We start from the raw sequence: 15,725 nt of genomic DNA on the forward strand, positions 1-15,725 counted from the left end.
AGTTTTAGAAATGGCAAGGCCATTTCAAACGCAAAACATTGTATGTAGGGGAAAAAATGCTTGAGTGAGTAGGGTAGAGTTTTGGTGCAAAGGAGGGAATCATGATTGATTGATTTTTTTAAAAATAATTTTTATTGGAGTATAGTTGACTTACAATGTTGTGTTAGTTTCAGGTGTACAGCAAAGTGAATAAGTTATACATGTACATATATCCACTCTTTTTTAGATTATTTTCCCATATAGCTCATTATAGAGTATTGAGTAGAGTTCCCTGTGCTATACAGTAGGTCCTTATTAGTTATCTATTTTATGTATAGTAGTATGTATATGTCAATCCCAATCCCCCAATTTATCCCTCCCCCCTTTTCCCTCTAGTAACCATAAGTTTGTTTTCTACATCTGTTTCAGTATTGTAAATAAGACTCTATTTCTGTTTTGTAAATAAGTTCATTTGTACCATTTTTTAAGATTCCACATATAAGCGGTATCATATGATATTTGTCTGTCTCTGATTTACTTCACTCAGTATGACAATCTCTACGTCCATCCATGTTGCTGCAAATGGCATTATTTTGTTCTTTTTATGGCTGAGTAATATTCCATTGTATATATGTACCACATCTTCTTTATCCACTCCTCTGTCGATGGACATTTAGGTTGCTTCCATGTCTTGGCTACTGTAAATAGTGCTGAAATGAACATTAGGATACCTTTTCAAATTATGTTTTTCTACAGATATATGACCAGGAATGGGATTGTTGGATCATGTTGTAGTTCTATATTTAGTTTTTTAAGGAACTTCCACACCGTTCTCCATAGTGGTTGTACTGATTTACATTCCCACCAAGAGTGTAGAAGGGTTCCCTTTTCTCTACACCCTCTCCAGCACTTATTGTTTGTAGATTTTTTGATGATGGCCATTCTGACTGTTGTGAGGTGATTGTAGTTTTGTACAACTACTCATTGTAATTTTGATTTGCATTTCTCTAATAATAGTGATGTTGAGCATCTTTTCATGTGCTTTTTGGCTATCTGTGTGTCTTCTTTGGAAAAATGTCTATTTAGATCTGTCCATTTTTTGGTTGGGTTGTTTGCTCTTTTGATATTGAGCTGCATGAGCTGTTTGCATATTTTGGAAATTAATTCCTTGTTGCTTCATTTGCAAATATTTTCTCCCATTCTGTTTGTTGTCTTTTCATTTTGTTTATGGTGTCCTTTGCTGTGCAAAAGCTTTTAAGTTTCATTACGTCCAGTTTGTTTATTTTTGTTTTTATTTTCATTACTCTAGGAGGTGAATTCAAAAAGATATTTCTGTGATTTATGTCAAAGAGAGTTCTGTGTTTTCCTCTAGGAGTTTTATAGTATCCAGCCTTACATTTAGGTCTTTGATCCAATTTGAGTTTATTTTTGTGTTTGGTGTTAGGGAGTGTTCTAATTTCATTCTTTTACATGTAGCTGTCCAGTTTTCCCAGCACCACTTATTGAAGAGACTGTCTTTTCTCCATTGTATATTCATGGTTGCTGGTTTTGATATCATATTTGTGTGTGGATGATTTTTTACCACTACTTTATGTTTGCCTTTACCAGTGAGCTTTCCCACTTGTGATTTTCTTGTTTCTAGTTGTGGCCTTCCCCCCACACACACACACCTAGAGAAGTTCCTTTAGCATTTGTTGTAAGGCTGGTTTGGTGGTGCTGAATTCTCTTAGCTTTTGCTTATCTGTAAAGCTTTTGATTTCTCTCTCAAATCTGAATGAGAGCCTTACTGGTTAGAGTAATCTTGGTTGTAGGTTTTGCCCTTTCAACACTTTAAACATATCGTACCTCTCTGTTCTGGCCTGCAGAATTTCTGCTGAAAAATCAGCTGTTAACCTTATGAGGATTCCTTGTGTGTTATTTGTTGCTTTTCCCTTGTTGCTTTTAATATTTTTTTCTTTGTCTTTAATTTTTGTCAATTTGATTACCATGTGTCTCGATGTGTTCCTCCTTGGGTTTATCTTGTATGCGACTCTCTGCACTTCCTGGACTTGGATGAGTGTCTCCCTTTCCCATGTTAGGGAACTTTTTAGTTATAATCTCTTCAAATTTTTTCTCAGGCCCTTTTCCTTTCTATTCATCTTCTGGGACCTCTATATTGCAAATATTGGTGCATTTGCTGTTGTCACAGAGGTCTCTGTGACTGTCCTCATTTTTTTTTTCAGTTTTCTTTATTCTCTTCTATGGCAGTGATTTCAAACACTCTGTCTTCCAGCTCACTGTGTTCTTCTGCCTGTTATTCTGCTATTGATTCCTTCTAGTGTATTTTTTTATTTCAGTGATTGTGTTGTTCATCTCTGTTCTTCAAATCTTCTCTTTTTTAAACATTTCTTATATCTTCTTGGTCTGTTCCTCCATTTTTTTCTGAGATTTTGAATCATATTTACTATTATTACTCTGAATTATTTTTCAGGTAGATTGCCTATCTCCTCTTCCTTTAGTTCTCATGAGTTTTTATCTTATTGCTTTGTCTGCAACATATTTCTCTGTCGTCTCATTTTGTCTAACTTTCTGTGTTTGTGGTCTCCTTTCCACAGGCTGCAGGATCATAGTTCCTCTTGCTTCTGGTGTCTGACCCCTGGTGGGTGAGGTTGGTCCTGGAGCTTTTGTAGGCGTCCCAGTGGGAGGGACTGGTGCCTGCCCTCTGGTGGGTAGAGCTGGGTCTTTTCCCTCTGGTGGACAGGGCTGTGTCAGGGGGTGTGATTTGAGGTGGCTGTGAGCTCAGTGCAACTTTAGGCAGCCTGTTTTCTGATGGGTGGCACTGTGTTCCTATCTTCTTTGTTGTTTGGCCTGAGGCTTTCCAGCACTGGAGCCTGTAGGTTGTTGGGTCGGGCTGGGTATGGTGCCAAAGTCGGGACCTCCTGGAGCATTCATGCCAATCTGTATTCCATGGGGCCTCCACTACCAGTCTCCTTGCCCCACACAGCAATCTACAGCTGACCCTTATCTCCCCAGGAGAGCCTCCAAGACCCCTAGGTAGGTCTAACACAGGTTCCTATGGATGTACTGCTTTTTGCTGGTCCCAGTGCACATGAGACCTTGTGTGCACCCTCCAAGAGTAGAGTCTCTTTCCCCCAGCCCTGTGGAGTTCCTTCACTCAAGTTCTGCTGGTTTTCAAGGCTAATGCTCTGGGGGTTCTTCTTCCCAATGCCAGATCCTCAGACTGTGTCTTGGAGGGCTATTTTTATGTGGGAACGTTTCTGTGTGGCCTGCATGGGTTTAAATTTTTTTGGTGCTAGGGCTGTTTTTAGTATAGGTGTCTGCCACCCCTTTCCTCAGTGTATGCTGTCCATTATCCCCTTGATAGGAGGTGTGACTGATGTTGTAGTGAAAAGAGCCTGCATTGGATATTGAACCTCCCCTTTGTTCTGTGGTTGTCACTGCCCTGTCGGGTGGGGTCTGCTCCCTAGTTCTTGGAGTAGAGGCCCCCAGATCTGTTTCTTGGCTGTGATTCTGATCTGTGGTGTGAGTTAGGTGGGACTGGAGCACTCCCATTGGGAGAGAAGCCACTGAGTATCCCTCCTCTGGAGGTGTTCACCTGTGGGTGTGCTCTGTTGTGTCACCTTTCACCTGTTGTGCAAGCTCTCAGATTACACTGTTGTTGGCACTGCTCTCAGCCCCACCTTAACTGTGTGGGTGTGCCGGCATTTGGCCTGGTGTCTCTTAGGTGCTGTTTTCGCCAGGCCACTAGTGTAGATCCACTGAAGTCAGGTTCCAGGATTGCAGTAATCATGGATCTACATCCACTGTGGGTGCTATGGTGTCAGCTCGGACTCTGGCCTGGCCCAACACCCATGTGTACGTGTCCACAAAGTCCACAGCTGCTGAAGCTAGACCTGTCTCAGCTGTAGGAGCACTTGTTGTCTGTTCAGATGTTCTGCAGGTGCTGAGTTTACAAAGCCAGTTGCAGGGGTGTAAATCCGCAGTTTGTGCAGCAGTAAGGGGAGATTTCATCTCTTCTTCCTTAGTTGCACGGTCCCTGGGGCTCAGCTGTGGTTTCAGCCCCACCTATGCATGTGGGCCACCCACAGGCATCTGCTCCTGAGGCTGCCCCAGAGCACATGAGCCTGCCCTGGTGGGAAGGGGGCACAGAGGAGGCGGCGGCTGGGGGACACCCATGGCAGGGACTGGTGCGTGGGGAGAGAGGCTGCAATGGCCATGATTGATTTATTAATTCAAGGCATTTTTTGCTGAGCACCAGTTATGTATCCTGCACTGTGTCAGACATCATGGGGGATACCAAAAAAAGTGTGATCCACAGTCCCTCGGCTCAAGTTGCTTCCAGTCAAGTGGGGAGACCAGAGATACACACAAGAAAGCAGAAATAACAAGACAACAACAAGAATAGCATCATGAGGATATGATAAGCTCGGAGACAGGTGCCAAGAGGAAAGCAACAGAGGGAGGGAGGCAGACACAGGTCTTAGAAGGAGGTGTGAGAGTGAAGTGAGGTGGGAGGCAGATAAGGAGCAATGCAGAGGAAACAGGGAAAATGTATGGAAATGAGCAGAACAGCTAGGAAGAGGTGAGTGATGAGAGGAGCTAACCATCATATGGGTTAAATGGCAAGACAAGTTTTGAATGTTCCCGAAAGGAGAGTAGAATATGAAAACCATGAGGAGGAGAAGAAGCATCATGAATAAAGGGCACAGTGGAGTAAGGACATTGAGAGGAACATTGGGAGGACAGAGAGTGGAAAAGTTGGAACCCAGCGTGATGTTATGGAAGTAGAGGGGATTTGGGGAACAATTCCAGCCCTAAGCGAATGGGCTGGAATTTCTTTCTTTTCCTTCCTCCTTCCCTCCCTCCCTTCCTCCCTTCTCCCTCCCTCCCTCCTGTCCTTCCCTCCTCCCTCCCTCCTTCCCACCTCACTCCCTCCTGTCCCTTTTTCCTCCCTCCCTTCCTTCTGAGAGTCTGGCTTTCTAACCTTTTTGCCCAGGATCTACAGTAAGAAATGCATTCAATCTAGCAACCCATTGCATACATACGTAGAGAGAAAGAGAATGAAACCAAAGTTTTACAAAACACATTTACTCTTATTAGATGAGATTTGTTCTGATGCTATTCTCTTTTCTATTATTTTTCATTTTCTTTTAATAATGGTTTCAACTCACTAAATAAATCTTAGGATCCACTAATGTGCTTCAACCCGCTATAATTTGAAAAACACTGTTCTGAAGGGGGTACTTTGTGATTAATCTGCAGGGAGTGTGCAGCACAGATTAGAGAAGCAGACATCCTCTCAGTGGGGCACCCTGTCACTTGGTCATCTCATAAATGAACTATGCACAGTCCAGTCTGAGAGCTTGACCATTTCCTTATGAGATTAGTGAGCTCATTGGACCAAAGGCTATCACCCAGTGACTGCAAGAACCCTCCCACCAAACTTTCTTACATTCGCGCATGAGAAAATCATACAGCTGATATCTGTTCTTTCTGTGGCTACCCTTGAGCTTTTATCATCTCGTTCATAGGGCCTCTCCCCATTCCATCAATTTAACAATCTTTTTCCCCCAGAAGTCTGAAAAACTTGGCTATCTTTTCTTAGTCCTCTTAGCACCTCAGGAAGTTAGGAATGGAGAACAGTAGATTCCCCAAGAGAAGAGAGAAAAGAAATCTGGGAGAGGGTTGGCAGGGTGGCTGCCTGAGACAATCTCTTCCCTCCCTGTGTTTTCTTGACTAGTCAGGCATATCCTATGTGGGGGGAAGAAACTGCTACACAGACGTAAGTGACTTCTATATATAAACCTGAAAATTGTTTGGTTCAAAGAACAATAGATGGGAGCCAATATTTTAGTGACATTGAGCTAGGTAGCTGGTTACATTTTTTACCACTGTAATAAATTACCTGGGTGTTGAGAAGGTCATGTTGTGGAAGGGGACATGTAGAATGGTGTGAATGCATCAAGAGGGCAGCCTTCCTTGGAACTCCACTGACTGACACAAACCCTTTTCATGCGGTACACAGATGAAGGAAAGTTCCTGAAATTGTGAGGCAGAAATGGTTTTTGTACCCATACACATTCTTCCAATGATTTCTGATTGATTTTTTGCTCTGTATTCAATAAACCCCAGCAGTTGTCATAGCAACCAACACTTGGGCATTCTTAGAGAGTCGTTTACCTTCTTTAATGTGCTTTGTTCTTTTCATGACTACACACCCTTCTATAAATGATCATGAGAGATCATTTATATGGGGGAAAAGAACCTCACAATCAGTTTAAAGATTTTAAAGGTCTTAGCTTTATTTTCTTTTAATTACTGGTAAAATTCCATTGTCCAGAACAGCATCACACACACATAAAGGTTGAGCACTGTTTTATAAATGTCATTACCACATCTTAGCAGATGGTTCAAAAACACTGCTGTATTGATCTAGTTACAATTAATTCTCCATTGTGGATGGTTACATCCATAACATTTGCTTATCCTAATGAAGGTACTTGATGGAACTGAGCTGTAGCTGAAGTCTTTAAAATACTTGTATGTCAGCTGCCCTTGCCAATCCAAACATTTACAATACATCAGGTGTTTGGGAATACAATCATAATGCTACCTTTCAGGAGCAACCATTGTAGTGCCTGTGATAGACTATGCAGACAATCAGCATTTTTCTGGTCTTCCCTTTCCTGGTTGTTTTGTTTCATTTGGCCTCCTGGGCATGCCCTCCTTGCATTCTGCCATCTTGGCTTCTATACCATGGTGCTCTCTCTCCAGCCATACCTTGGCTGCTGCTTCCTTGGGAGACTCCTCTTTCTCCCTCTCTCACTTTGCCTTTCCATCCTTGGCCCACCACTCTTCTCTCTCTGCACTCTCTCTTAGATATTCCCAACCACTTCTGAGGCATGAACTCTGCCTATAAACTAATGACAGCCAAGTCATGTCTTAGCCCTGACCCTTTCACCTGACCCTCTACCCACCTGCCAGCTGCATGTATTCAATACTTCCGATTTTGGGTGGTCCTCTAAATCATGTGCAGCTGAATCCTCTGGGGTTCTTTTTCAAGTGCATATTTGTCAACCCTGACTCAGGCATGCTGCATCAAAGTTTCTGAAGGCCAGGAATCTTCATGTTTAACAAACAACATTCTGACTTTCCTACAACCCTAAAATTTTAGAACACTGGCTTAAATAGCTGCAAGTGTTTGGGGAAGGTAGGGAACTGCCCGTGAGCTGAACGTTATCCTATAGCTAGTATCATTCTTCCCATGTGTGTTTTTGGCATTTACTATAGGCACATGTACCTATAACAATATATAGGAATGTTTTCAATTTTTATTTTTATCCAAATGCCAAATTTATAATATGGCAATAATCTATATATATGTAGTCTCATAATTTGTTTTAAATGTAAAAATATTAAATATTAAATTAGAAAAAATAGAAATAATTAAAGATATAAGTTTTCCTAAAATAAAAGTAATATAACTGGGAATAAGAACAAAGAAATGTATGGAGGAGAATGGATTTTATTGCCCTGAAATTATAGAAGAAAGAATACTGGAACCATTTTTACAAGCACTGAATGGGCAGAAAGTGCAGAAACTCTGAGGTTTCCTAAAAATGTAGTCAGAGAAACAAAAATTGCAGATAAACTAAATTTGCTTCTGGAGAGAAGTGATGTTTTTAATAACTAATTTGTAAGGCTCTAATTTTGTTTTTAATTTGTATTCATATTTCTTCCTAAAGCAAATAACAGATACATATATCCTATTACCCTCCATTCAAATAATTGTCATGATATCATGTGCCTGTATTACTAAATTCCAACCCTGTCGTCTCCATCCTTCCTCCTTGTCTAGCACAGGGAACCCATGAGGATTTCTGACAACTATAAAATATACTTTGCCATCTTTCCAACCTGTAAAATTTGTTTCCCCTTCTTTTCACATTAAATGACTTGTTTTGTTTTGTTTATTCATCTTCAGATGTTTATTAAACACCTGTAATGATATTAAGGAGTCATGAAATATGTATCTTCCTCCTCGTGGAGCTTAATGTGTGGTCTGCATGTCAAAAATACAATAAAATCGTGAATGCATAAATTGTTTCCAGCCCTTCAAAACAAGTATAACTTGAAGGATGAAGGCGGGACATACAGATCTACAAATATATAGTTCCTTCTGTTTTAAGAATATGAAGAGTGACAAGTCACATTCTATGTCTATAAACTCTGAAACGTTGATTCAATAAAAGCTGGCTTAATTAAACAGTTCCTTCAAGGGAATAATCTCTTGAAGTAGAAAAAGGTAAATTAAAGACAAATCAGAAAGGATACTCCTTCACATAACAAAGAATATACTAAAAGAACTGATTGTTTCTGGAGGAGGGAGGTGGTGCAGACAGGATATATTCAATATAGTTGCTTCCCAAAAAGTCTAGATAAATCAAGTAAGGCAGATACACCATGGCTAATAGAGTTTGGACTCTATGGGACATTTCTATCCCGCCAAGAATAAGTTTGAGCACATTGACCATGCGGCTTCATATGCCCTGATATCACTCTTGGGGACATGTTAACTAGGGTGAAAGGAACATCATTGTTAACAAGCCAGGAAAGTCTACCTCCTGAGATTTTAGTGCCCATGCTGCTGATTTCTGCTGAGACTGGATGACTTCAGGGATGCCTAATTTAGGAACTCTGATTCTAGGATTCTTCAATTTGTTTCTAATTTGAGTCTTTTAGTGTAAACACCCTTGTCTTTCATTGCCAACTCAGGTGAGAATCAACAAAGCAGTAATTTCACTGAACTTTGGATCCATGCAGTCTGATCCTAAGCAGCCAGATTCTCTTTATACATTTTCCATTGAAGAGAATTATAATTACCAGCATCACACCTTCCTGACTGCTAAGTTCCACCTGAGTCACTGTATACTTGGAACAACCTTGAGATAACAGATTAGGTCTTAACTGTGTTTAGTTTTCTCTTTTACAATCCAGGAGAGAATTCGGGTCTATATAACTGATAAGCCTATTTGAACTCTGTTCATGGACCCCAGAGTCTTCCAGTGATCCACAGTGATCCAGTGAAAGATGACAGAAAATGACTAGATCACTGTTAAGGATAAATTTTCTCAAATGCAATATTGCCCAAGTACATAATATTTATTTTCAAACAGTGCCCAGCTTTATGGAATTTCCTCCAACCAGTAAATTGGAAAACTCCTTGACTACTCATTCTGTGCTTTATAAGAAACCTCTGAAAATTCTTGATGCCTCACTCTCTGGGCCTTAAAAATTACACTGAGACAGTTACCACTAAACCGGTTAACAGCAACTTCTTAGTACCTTTAGAGCATTATTTTAGGGAATCTGTAAGGAAGACTACTTAAGGTAGCTCCCTTCTAAATAATGAAAAATTAAGGTGTTGTAAAGTGTGCTGTCTTTCTTCTTTGTTGCGCTGAGAGAGCCACATAAGACTGCTCTGAGACTAGGAATAACAGAGATAAATTAACTCAAGTCACAGGTAGGCCTCAGAACATTGAGGGGATCTCACTTCTTTCTCGGAAAATTCAATTCAGGCAGGACCAAGGCAAGGAGAGGAGAAAAGTAAATAGAAGGAAGATTGAATCTAGAGAAGTGGTTCTCAAAAATACCAGTGTACAAGCTGTACATCAGGCCAGTTAAATTGGGATCTCTCTGGTGGGACTCAGTCAACAGTATTTTATTTTATTTTATTGAGGTATAATTGATATATTAGCTCAGGTGTGTAACATAATGATTCAATATTTGTATGTAATGCAAAATGCAAAATGATCACCACAGTAAGTCTATATCCATCACTATACATAATTACAAAAACTTTTGTGATGAGAACTTAAGATTTATTCTCTTAACAACTTTCAAATATGCAATACAGTATTTTTAACTATGGTACTGTGCTGTACATTACATCTCTGTGATTTATTTATTTTATAACTGGACATTAGTACCTTTTGAACCTTTCATCCATTTTGCCTGCCCAACCCCTGGCCCCTACCTCTGTTCACCACCAATCTGTTCTCTGTATCTGAGGTGGGTTTTATTTTGGAGGGTTTTTTGCAGGGGAGGTGGTTTGCTTTTTTTTCTGAGATTCTGCATATAAGTGAGATCATACAGTATTTGTCTTTCTCTTTCTGACTTATTTCCCTCAAGGTTCATCCATGTTGCCATAAATGGCAAGACTTCTTTCTTTTTTATGGCTGAATAATATTCTATTGTGTACGTGTGTGTGCATATGTGTGTTTATCCATTCATCCAATGATGGACACTTAGGTTGTTTCCATATCTTGGCTACTGTAAATAATAATGTAGTGAACGTAAGGGTGCCTCTATCTTTTTGAGTTAGTGTTTTTGTTTTTATTGTATAAATGCCTAAAAGTGGAATTTCTGGATCATATGATATTTCTTTCTATTTTTAATTATTTGAGGAATATCCATATATGGCTATACCAATTTATATTCCCATCAACAGTGCACAAGGGTTCCTGTTTCTTCGTACCCTTACCAACACTTGTTAATTTTTGTATTTTTGGTAATAGCCATTCTAACAGGTGTGAGGTGATATCTCTTTGTGGTTGTGACTTACATTTCACTGATGATTAGTGATGTTAAACATCCTTTCACATACCTGTTGGCCATCTGTACGTCTTTGGAAAAAATGTCTATTCAGATCCTCTGCCCAATTTTTAATCATAGTTTTTGTTTATTTATTGCCTTTGAGTTGTACAAGCTCTTTATATATTTTGGATATTAACCCCTTCTCTGGATAAATAGTTTGCAAATTTTTTCTCCCATTCTGTATATTGTCTTTTCATTTTCTTAATTACTTTTTTTTTCTTTTTTGCTGGGCAAAAGCTTTTAAGTTTGATGTAGTCTCATTCGTTGATTTTTGCTTTTGTTGTTTGTGCTTTGGGTATCATATCCAAAAAGTCATTGCCAAGACCAGTGTTGAGGAGCTTCTTCCCTATGTTTTCTTCTAGGAGTTTTATAGTATCAGGTATTGTGTTTAGGTCTTTGATGCATTTTGAGTTGACTTTTGTGAGTGGTGTGACATAAAGGTCCATTTTCATTATTCTGCATGTGTTCATCCATTTTTCCCAACACCATTTGTTGAGGAGCCTATCTTTCTTTATTCAGTGCTCTGGGCTCCCTTGTCAAATATTAGTTGGTCTTATGAGCAGGGGTTTAATTCTGTGCTCTCTAACTTTATTCCATTGGTCTATGTGTCTATACTGTTATTACTGTAGCTTTGTAGTATAGTTTGAAGTGTGATAGCTCCAGCTTTGTTCTTTTTCCTCAGGATTGCTTTGGCTGTTTGGAGTCTCTTGTGGTTCCATACAAATTTTAGGATTGTTTTTTCTATTTCTGTGAAGAATGCCTATGGTATTTTGTTGGGAATTACATTAAATCTGTAGATGGATTTGGATGTTATGGAGATATTAATAATATTAATTCTTCCAATCCATGACAGTATGATGTCTTTCCACTTGTTTGTGTCTTCTTCAGTTTCTTTCAGCAAAGCCTTGTAGTTTTCTTATAGTCTTGTACAGATCTTTCACTTCCTGGGCTAAATTTATTCCTAAGTATTTTATTGTTTTTAATGCTACTGTGAATGGCATCTTGTTCAGATATTTCAACCTTAGTGTAAAGAAATGCAACTGGTTTCTGTATGTTAATTTTCTATCCTATAACTTTACTGAAATTGTTGATTAGTTCCAAAGCTTTTTGGTTGAGACTTTGGAATTTTCTATGTACTGAATCATATTGTCTACAAATAGCAAATCATTCCTGATTTGGATGCATTTTATTTCTTTGTCTTGCCTAATCCCTCTAGCTAGGACTTCCAGTACTATATTCAATAGGAGTGGTGAGAGTAGGCATTCTTGTCTCGTTCCTGATCTTAGTGGAAAAACTTTCAGTTCTCCTCCATTAAGTATAATGTTAATTGTGGGTTTGTCATATATGTTGTGGTATATTCCTTCTATACCCAATCTGCCAAGGGTTTGTATCATGAAAGGGTGTTGTATTTTGTCAAATGCTTTTCTACATCTGTTGGGATGATCATGTCATTTTTATCTTTTATTCATATGATGATTACATTTATTGATTTGTGTATGTTGAACCATCCAGAGAGAAATCCCACTTGACAATGGTGTGTAATCCTTTTTATGTTCTCTTGAATTTGGTTCACTAATATTTTGTTGAAAATATTTGCATCCATATTCATTAGGGGTGTTGGTCTGTACTTTTCTTGTGGTGTCCTTATCTGGTTTGGTATCAAGGTGATGCTGACCTCATAGAATGAGTTTGGAAGTGTTTCCTTTTCCTCAATTTTATGGAGAGTTTGAGAAGGATTGGTATTAATTCTTCTTTGAATGTTTAGTAGAATTCACCAGTGAAGCCATCAGCCCCCCCTGGGGTTTTATGTGTTGGAGGGTTTTGATTACTGGTTCAATCTCTACTCATTGTTGGTCTTTTCAGATTTTCTATTTTTTTCTCATTCAGTCTTGTTAGGTCGTATGTTTCTATAAATTTATCTATTTCTTCTAGGTTATCTAATTTGTTGGCATATAATTGTTTATAATAGTCTCTTGTGATCTTTTGAATTTCTGTAGTATCAGTTGTAATGTCTCCTTTTTATTTCTAATTTTGTTTATGTGAGTTTTCTCTCTTATTTTCTTAGTCTGGCTAAATGTTTTTCAATTTTGTTTCATTTCAAAGAAGCAGCTCATAGTTTCATTGATCCTTTTTATTGCTTCTCTAAACTCCATGTCATTTATTTCTGCTCTGATCTTTATTATTTCCTTCCTTCTGCTAACTTTGGGCTTAATTTATTCATTTTCTTGTTCCTCGAGTTGTAAAGTTAGGTTATTTGAGATCTTTCTAATTTATTAATACATTGTTTTTTCAGTATAAACTTTCCTCTCAGAATAGTTTTTGCCACATCACATAAGTTTTAATATGTTTTATTTTCATTTCTTTGCTGATTTCTAGTTCATGCCATTGTGATCAGAAAAGATAGTATGATTTCAATCTTCTTAAATTTGCTAAGATTTGTGTGTGTGTGTGTGTGTGTCTTGTATGGTCTATTTTGGAAAATGTTTCATGTGCACTTGAGAAAAGTGTATATTCTGCTGTTGGAATGTTCTATATATGTCTGTTAAGTCCATTTTTTTTAGAGTGTGGTTCAGTTCCAACATAGTGCCAAATGGGAGTGGGGCAAGCTCGTCAACTCTCTTGGATCCTCAGAGATCCTATCTACTTACTTTCTAATACACAGTCGGGAAGAAATTTCTTGGGTGTCCTGGTATAATGTGCAGAGGCAGTTTGGTTTTGTTATGAATGTCCAACTCATTGTAAATAAAAGGGGAGAGAAAAAGGGATGACTCACACTGCCATGATGCTGACGTCACTTCATTTGAACCTTTTTTTGTTTGTACAATCCTTAGAGTTTAAAAAAAAATGTGTTTGGAGATCACTGATTAGATGATGGTTTATAGGGGGAGAATAGGAAGCTCATGTGTGCACACACACATGTATGTCACATAAATCAAAATCTCTAAAGCTGGAGTACAGACACTGGTGTTTTAGCTCCTCTGATGATTCTAATGTATATCCAGGGTTGAGAACCCCTAATTTAGGTTCTGCCCATGTGTTACCTGATTGTGTTGAAGTTGAGGACCATAGGCCTAAACTGAGCAGTGGCAGTGGGGTACAAATGAGGAGAGAAACTTTTACATGTTTAGGCAGTAGAACTAACAACACTGGGTGAATATCTGGATCCTGAAGGCTGAGGTGGGTAAAAGATGACCCAAGGTTTCTGGCTTGAGTAACTAATTGAAGTCATTATGGAGGGACAATTTGGGAGTAAAATCAGCATGTTAACAGGCAGAAGGGAAGAAACCCAAGAAGAAGCGGAGGGTGGAGAGTCAGGAGAATGGAGCTACTTGGTGGAGAGCCCTAGGGTGAATGGGACAAGATCTAGTGAGCAAATGGAAAAAACTAGCATTAAACCTAGGCACTGGAAACCAGAAATCCATAGTTTTAAAGATGACAGTAAATTATTTTTCAAATGCAAGTAGCCATCCCTTTCTTTTCTATGAATTTAAATTGTTGTTAGGAGTTGCCTCCATTAAATGCATTTTTTATAACATTTCCTAATTTTGTATGCATTTCCTAGTTGGTAGGAAAAAGTAAAGCAAATCATAAGAACTGGCCATCATGGCCATGTCTGCATTATTAACCTTGTCTTTAGCAACAGGCCATAACTAGTTTAATGGTTGGTGGGGTGCACATTTTTATAGCTAATTTCAATTTGTGTGCTTCAGCCTATCATTATAGTGTCAGTTTAGCTTGCCAAGGGCCACTTAGTTAGGTGGGGTACACAAGCCAGAGAAGCATGAGCATTTCTGGTGGTGAACACACTCCTGCCTGGGCTATTTTAAAGCTTTCTTGTCAAGCTCAGACCTGCAATGTTGCCTCCAGCAACCACACTTTAATAACGGATTTTTTCCCTTCAGTTTTTTAATCTCTTTCCCTTGTCCCTACAAAACCAATTCTGTAATAAAGCCAGGCTGAGGAGCCAGAAACTCTAATGAGAAGAGCAGTACCCTGAAGCCTATTTTTAAAACTGAAACCACTTGCATCAAATATGCATTGACTTTGTTCTTCAGAAGATTTTTAAAGATTTATTTAAATCTTAATCATAGTGTTTATGAAAGAACAAGAATTTCCAATTTCTGGATTCAGTGCTGTTTAAATGCTCTAAGTGCCTGTCTGCACACAACTCTCTGCCCGGAAGCATGGCCACCCAACCATTATTTCCACTGGCTCGCTTTCTCTTTGGCTAAGTAGTCCCAGGAGGTATAAAGCAAATCAACAGGGTCCATTTTAATGTGTTTGGATTAGTTTAGGCGTGATCCTACTTGTGTGGTAGGAAGGGAAGGGACCCCTACTTCCTCCTGATCCTTGTCTCCTTTGAGCTCCCCAATTCATATGAACTCTTGCTCTCCATTATCTCATAACCTTATGAATCTCTACTCTCTTTACTGGAAGCTAAAATTCACTCCCTAGCAAGTATCTGTTCTTTATGAATAAAGTGACTGTGTGCCCCAGTGTGCTCAGGACAGTCTCAATTTATGCTCATTTTTCAGTATGAGTATTAATAGCACCCCCTTTCAATCTCAGAAATGACTTGGTTTAAATGATAAATTTTATGGTCATCCAGCCCATGAATCCCCACCCACGCAGCATGTTTGAGTGGTAAACTCAACTTCCTCATTTACCTCGGGGTTCTGCATGCTGCTACTCTTCTGAACTGCCACTCATTTAATATTTTCACATCTCCCAGTAAATGAAGACCCTGGTGAATCCTTCTTTGACTCACCACTTTCTTTAGTCAACCCCACTAACCTAGGTGGTCTTTCCCATATTTCTCCTTACTGATCCAGATTTCTACCAACATTGATCTCTGGTGATATCCTCATTCCCATGAGTCCAGCTGCTCCAAGGGCTGCTGATATGCTCAATATGTTCTTGCTAAAGAGCCTCCAAATTCCCATTGTCCTGCTACCACTTATCTTCTAAACAACCTCAAATTGATATGTCACATGTCCCATCTTACAAAATTATCCATCCCTCACTTTTCTTACCTGGATTTGGCTCAGAACCCTACCTTTGCTTCTTCTTTTAGAATGATCTTCCAAGCT

At 39.1% G+C, this 15,725-nt stretch overlaps 1 protein-coding gene across 1 annotated transcript in view; it reads left to right on the forward strand.

The window, feature by feature from the left end:
- Positions 1 to 15,725, forward strand: part of RAB3C (RAB3C, member RAS oncogene family) — a 167,637-nt gene that overhangs the window by 102,485 nt on the left and 49,427 nt on the right. The gene's annotated exons all lie outside the window — the stretch shown is intronic.

The sequence above is a fragment of the Delphinapterus leucas genome, chromosome 3 (assembly GCF_059928025.1).
Source record: "Delphinapterus leucas isolate spDelLeu-1000000601 "Yukka" chromosome 3, BTC_Dleu_Yukka2, whole genome shotgun sequence".
NCBI classification, from domain to species: domain Eukaryota; kingdom Metazoa; phylum Chordata; class Mammalia; order Artiodactyla; family Monodontidae; genus Delphinapterus; species Delphinapterus leucas.